We start from the raw sequence: 7,196 nt of genomic DNA, 5'->3' as shown, positions 1-7,196 counted from the left end.
TGATAAGTGACAGTCTCTTTTTGTCCTTAGAAAAAGTCCTCATCCACGTTCTTCCAACAGGTGCATTAGTGCTGGAAGACTGTCAGGTGGATAATGAGAATTCAGCGACTTGAGAAGGCATGTCATATTTCTGAAAATGATGGAAAGTCATTTCCCGCCTCTTTCCTAGGGTAGATGTCTTATTTTCCTGCCAATCTCCTGGCATCACATCAGTCACACACCCTTGTCTGGTCAGATTCATCAAATAAACAATTTTTATCAAGTATGTGACAGTTTATATTGTCCAAACTTGTGATGAGCCCCACTGATTTTTCAGCATCTTTCCATGGATACATCTATTGCCCTCCATCTACCATTGCAACTCAGTGAGAGGTGCAGATGGAAACGTCAATGCCTCGAAAAACCTTCTCCCACTGTTCCACTAGGTTAACGGTTGCTCATTCTTTCGATTTCAACATAGGGATCAGCCCATCCAGGAAACCCTTCTCTCTTTGTGTATCCACATCCCACCCATGCACTCAGACTGAGAATAACTGGTTTTCATTTCTGCCCCTGAGCACTCTGTGTACACACCCAGGTTAGCACTCACAGAGTGTGATAACATGTCTGTCTCCCAAAACTAAACTGCAAACTCACTGAGAAGCTTTGGTTCTATATGTAAAAAAAGGAAATCATTGAAGGTATAAAAGAGTCACATATTTCAAACTATGTTTTATTAGAATGGAGGCTTCTTCACATCCATTCTGTTGGTTTCTGGGAGTGACTGAATTAATTGATAAACCAGCAAATTGTTTAATACATGGTCTAGGGAAGATGCTCATTGATTACTTACTGTTTTTCATTTAGTGTTTTTCTTTATCTTCTGGTAGAATTTAAGTACTTTTTCTTGAAGATTGTATTTATTTATTTGTCAGAGGGAGAAAGAGAGAGAGGGAGAGAGAGAGAGAGAATGAGCACAAGCAGGGGGAATGGCAGGCAGAGGGAGAAGCAGGCTCCTTACTGAGCAAGAGCCCAATGCAGGACTTGATGCCAGGACCCTGGGATCATGACCTGAGCTGAAGGCAGATGTTTAACTGACTGAACCACTCAGGTGTCCCACTAAGTACTATTTTCTGATCTCAATAATTTCATTTCTAAATACGATGCTTAAATCTATATTTAAGAGCTGGTCTATTCCAGCTCTCCTAGTGAATGTTTCATATCTTTCTCCCACGAGTTCATTCATATCTTCTGATTATTCCTTTTGTTATAACATTATGTTCTCATTTTTTTTAGTACAATACCTTTGGCTTTATCTTTGAAATGAACATAGAGATTGGAACTGGTGAATTGTGAATTCTATGAGAAACAGCATGAATTAAATAAATAGGAAGCTATCTATTCAATTGTATAATCAACCATATTCTGATTTTTTTTCAGATTTATTGAAGAGTTTAGGGAAAAATCGCTAATGAGATCTAAAAAAGTAAGTACATGAATAACAAAAAATTAAATAAGCAAAGACTTATAAGGGAAATGATAATCATAATATTCAACTCACTTGAAAACAGCCACTTTAATAACTCTAATACTTAATAAATTTTCTATTTTAATATATATTTAATAAAAATACTGAATATTTAGTTTACCAAAATATGTAATATAACTATATGGGAGAGAATGAGATATAATATGGGAGTGGAAATAAAAGAAATAAATTCTTAAAAAACTAATGAAGAAAGAAATTTAGAGATAATGTCTAAAACTCTGAAAAGACAGTAAACACATATTTAAGCATCATATTTAGAAATGAAATTGTTGGTACCCAAAAAAATATGCTTAAAATACTTAAAAAAATTAAACATGTATCCAGAAAGGATGTCTGGAGGATGTGAATTAAGGCACTAAAATGAAATGAGAAGGAACAACAAATTTATCAAAACTCTTTTAAAATATATGAAAATTAAAATAGTCAATTTGCATTAATTTATGTTTTAATTAACAACAGTCATCTATTGTTCATGACTTAAAATATTTTAGATTTTAGTTCAAAACATTTTAGTTGTACAAGATAAGTAAGCTGAGTTATTTGGGAGATATCCAGACTTACACCTCTAATTTCTGGTATCTAGTGTGTATATATCTATTATAGTCCATGTAATGGGAAATTAGAAGATAAGTCAAAAAATAGAATTTTCCTCTATGGGCGCTTTCTATTAGAAGTGTGTGTGTGTGTTTGTTGAGTGTATTTTGTGTTAGTGGAAGTGTATAAGGATGTAAATATCTAACCAAATTAAAAAGCAAAAAGAAATGCATAACTTAGAGAAGGACAATGTCATAAATCCACAGCAATAAAAACAAAACAAAACAAAACAAAAACCAATACCCTCAGTGTCTCTTTAAGCAAAAATATCTTTTCCTCATCCTGCCTCTGGTGCTCAATACAACTGAAACATGTTTTTCTATTACCTTTTCTATTTTTTTATAAGTCGCATGTCTCCCTTAAAGACTCTTATTCCTGCACCCATTATGCATCTTAAGGTGAGGCAGACACAGAAACTGAACCACCTCCTTTCCTCCAAAGGGATACGTGATACTTGCAAAGAATCAATGTATTTCGTGCCATTCCATTTTTCCCGTCATTTGTCTATGGCAAGTTGAAATGTGTGGTTTTTGAAGCTTAAGGAAGGGTTTTTGGTTCAAAGACACTTACAAATAGTGCACATATTTAGGAGGAGGAGGAAGAAGAAGAAGCCGAGGTTTGGAGAAGGAGAAGTCGATGAAGGGAAAGAGAAAGTGAAGAGGAGAGGGAAGAAATAAAGAGGAAAAAAAAAAGAACCTATGGCAACATTTTCAATTCAAATTATATCAAAAGTCCCTTAACGAGATGGCATTCCTTAAAGCGAGGCTAGTGCTGCACTCATACGTTGTTCATTTATGCATTGTTTTGATTTGGAATAAATTCTTTCCACAATGTCTGTTGTTTTCCTTTGCTGTCTTTATTACCATTGCTCTTTAGCTCCCCTCATTTCTTCTGTTTCCTTCCTCTACATTTTCTCCTAGCTGTTATTCTCCCTTTTCTCCTCATTTACTTCTTTCTCCTCCTTCCTTTGCATCCTCACCAACACTTTCACCGCATAATCATGCTTCTGGACCTTGGAGTAACAGTGACACCAAGCATTTTTCAGCGTGTGCAGTGGCAGGCTGCTAAATTGCAACTCGGTGACAGAGCTTCTTCCCAGAGAGCTGGTGTGAGACAATCTATCCACATGCAACACACCTGCCACACTCCTTAGACAAAGTGAGGATAATCCTTCTTAAAATGACAGCCCGTTGATGAGTATTCCCAGGTCCAAGATGCAACCCAGATTCTAATTAACCTGATTAAGCCTGTTGTACATGACTCCATTTTTTTTCTTCTTTTGATCAAGTTGTCACTATCTATTTGGATATTCATCTTTTTTCCTGTTATTTACTAGTCAGGATGTGCTACAAATAGAAACAACACAAGGCATCTACTTTTATGTTGCAATAAACCTCTCTGCTGCCCTTGCTTCTCTCGCAGGTCAAAAGCAACAGCATCTATGGCAAGTTTGAGATCCAACCGGGTAATTATGATTTACTAATGTCTGAAATCATCTGTGCTGAACATGCGATGATTCATAGTGTTCAAACAGCCAGGATTAAGAAGAGCACACTCTGGCTGATAAAATAAAAATATTCTTTACTCTCTTGGGAAGTCTTGGCCATGCTGCAGTAGAATGTTTCATTAAGGGGATCATCTACATGGGAGCACAAACCCAAAGCCTTGCCGCCTACGTGCTGCTTTAAAGATTAGTTGCGGAAACTTAGTAACCACACTCCTATTGATGTTCAACATGCAGGTCATTTACAGGTCACTTTAAGTATTTCAATAATGAAGAACACAGAATATGATACAAGGATTAGATTTTGACTTTTGTTTTCACAGTGGCTTCAACCTGTGTATTCACCACGTGCTTGTTATGTTTTTTGTGTTTTCATAGAGGGAACATGAACGCAGAATTCAATTAACTATTATCTTCAGATCATAAAGCACTATCAAAATTAAATCACATGCATATCTTTTTAATTTTTAATTTGCATGTATATTTATTCAAATATTAATTTACATTTATATATTTCAATATACGTTTATTTGCATAACTATTTTAAATAATATAATGGATATTTGTGAATTTTTTCTTGCACAGGGGTCTTGCTAATCTTCTCTGGATCATTCCAATTTTAGCATATGTGCTGCTGAAGCAAGCACAGATATTGGTGAAATTATTGTGCCTCAAGTTAAAACATTACCAGCAACATGAGTCTAGATATTTATGTCTCTTTTATCCACTTGCCACTACCAAGTGGTAACATGTGTCCTTAATTTGTTTGACATTAGCTTGCTTTTTAATGTATTTTTTTGTACACATATATTCTTGGTTTTGCTTTTTTTTTTAACTATGCAGTCTTATGTAACCTGCTTTTTTAATATTGCCTTATGACATTAAAATTCATTCATATTTTGCATGGAACATTAATTCAAGAATATTCACTGCTGTGTAATATTCTATTAAGAATGTATCACAATTCATTATTTCTCCTGTCAAAAGACATTTGTGCCATTTCCATATGTATTGCTATTATGATCAATTATGTTATGGATATTTTTATATATATCTCATAGGACACAAGTACCAAAATGTCTTTGCATATATACTTGGGAGCAAAGTAACAAGGCCAGAGGACGTTTGAATATTTACATTGAAAAGAATGCCAACTTGTCTTCTAAATTGTTGCATCAACTGTCAGTTTTTAATAAATCCATATGCTCACTAATATTTTGCACTTTCTTAAGTTTTCCAATTGAATGGATATAAAATGGTTATTAAATATGTTCATTGGCCATTAATATTTTCTCTTCTATAAATGGCTTGCTAATATCTGAGTGCATTTTTGTTGAGTTGTTTATACCATTCTTATTTACTTGAGGAAGCATATACCCATCTCTAGATCTGTAGCTATATCAGTTCTATGTACCACGGCCATCTTCTCTGATTAATGGTTTATATTTTCTTTAATGCACTTATGACAAATGAAAGTTTTAAGTTTATTTTTTTAAGTACATGAGCATTTTCTTTTTGTGGTTAGATCCTTTTGTATCTTAAGAAATCCTACTTACAAAAATATAATAATACATTCTTTAAAAATTAACTGTTATTTGGTTTTCATCAAGGTCAGTACAGTGATTCAATGGGGAAAAGAAATCTCTTCAACCAATTGTGTTGGGATGATGTCATATTAAAAAATAAATAATAAAAACAAAAACTCTGACCCCTATGTAATGCCTTACATTGTAAGACATAATTATTTTGAGATGCGTCGCAGATATAAACCTAAAACCTAAGGCTATCTGGCTTCTAGAAGAATACATGATAATATCTTCAAAATTTGGGAGTAAACAAAAATTTCTTAAAACTCATAAAGTACTAACTACAGAAAAAAGGTAATGTTAAAATGATAATGATTAAATAATGATAAAAATAATAAAGTCGTATAAAGCATAGTGTTTCTAATTTGCTAGTCTATGCTAAGCAACTAGCAATAGTCCAAGTGTAGGTAAAAATGTAACAAAGTTCGTCAAGGGGAGTACTGGTCAGATATATGACCTTGAGGTCTGTCCACTGAGCAGAGCAACCGTGTCCGTTTTCAGTTCTGCATAGCTGGTGCTGAGTCTGAACAGGTGCAATATCCCAGTGGATGCCACTGTATTTCAGTTTAGATGAGCTATCCATGAAACAGGCTCAGGCATTTAGCAGAACCTCTGCAAACCCAGGGCCCCACTGAGCCCGCAGATTTGCTTCAGGCAGTAGAAAGGAGGACAAAGCTCCCCCAAAAGGAATAGCTGCTATTTTTTCTTTTTCATGTAAAGCCAAGATGCTGAAGGGGCCAAAACAATTATACTCATGAATTTGCCATTTCTACTTTACATGTGAGTTTCAGTGGACCCTTCCATCCTGATAGTCATTAAGTCTGAGGTAAGCCACACCAAAAAGGGATTATCAGGCTGAAGAGTCACAAGGCCACTTGCATCAAGCATTCATGTCAACAAAAGCATAGGAGCCATCTAATGGCTAGTTTCCAAAAGGGATCACCCTGTAGCAGTCATGGAGGTGATGAGTCAAGAGCCCGAGGGAGGTCTCACAATAGAGGATGACACCCTTTGCAGAATCATCTGCCATGGAACCATGCTGCTCAAAGTGATTATTTGGGTTGTGGGCTCCAAAGGTAAACAGCATGTAAATAGCTTGTTAAACATTTTCTGATGAAGACTTTGGTTTGGTCCCGACTCAAAGGATGATGATTTGAAGGTAACCAATATATAGGAGACCAAGTAGAATGCCCACATGAGGCATACTGTCTCTAAAACCTGAAAGTACAATGAAGTCTTGGGTCTCCTTTTTGGTAGTATCATTGGATGAACAGAAAGCAAGTTTCCCCTGAAAGTTGTGACTCTACCCACACAGTACCAAGAGACTTCACTTGGCAAGTGGGTCCCTGAATTTGGTCAGGGTTTATCAACCACTCCTGCTGATGGAGGACTGCAGTGAGGACCTTTCAGCATGAGGGTCCTGATTTGCCAATAAACAGGGCATATAGTGAAAGTTTTTGCACCACAGAATGTAGACATTCACACTAAATCCTGACCCAGCCACAGGTGGGAATGGCAGTTTACTTAACCCTGTAGAGTACTGCAAAGGCATATCAGAAGCTTTGCCACATGAATGCAAATTAGTCTTGGTTCTTGGGTTCCTTTAGGATAGAAAAAAAGTGTTAGCAATGCCTAAGGCAACATACCAAGGACATTAGATCATGCAGTCGATTCAGTAACAGTCACAAAATCTACAAAAGCTGGGAATACAGGAGCAAGAATGGAATGGATTGGTTCTGTTGTGGAAAATGCCAACTCCTATGGGCCTTACAATGGACTGTCCAGGGTGTAGTATTGAGGTCTTGCATCTCCTACTACCTGGGATGCACTAAGTCCTTAATCAAGGGTATGATTTCTCTTTCTCTTCCTCAGTTACTGCATTGTTTCCATTGCTCCAGTTGCATGAGGACACGGAGACAGGCTGAGGAGTGACTTATGTCCCTCACTAGCACTTCGCTACATGCCACAGTCCCTGAACAAACAA

The 7,196-nt window shown here is 36.2% G+C and overlaps 1 pseudogene; it reads right to left on the bottom strand.

Annotated features, from left to right (window-relative positions):
* Positions 1–4,172: 4,172 nt before the first annotated feature.
* LOC123799549 (U6 spliceosomal RNA) lies at positions 4,173–4,273 on the bottom strand (annotated as a pseudogene).
* Positions 4,274–7,196: the final 2,923 nt, after the last annotated feature.

The sequence above is a fragment of the Ursus americanus genome, chromosome 24, assembly GCF_024610735.1.
Source record: "Ursus americanus isolate L20-20 chromosome 24, mUrsAme1.1.p, whole genome shotgun sequence".
NCBI lineage: Eukaryota > Metazoa > Chordata > Mammalia > Carnivora > Ursidae > Ursus > Ursus americanus.
This window is presented reverse-complemented; position numbering and strand designations above follow the sequence as displayed.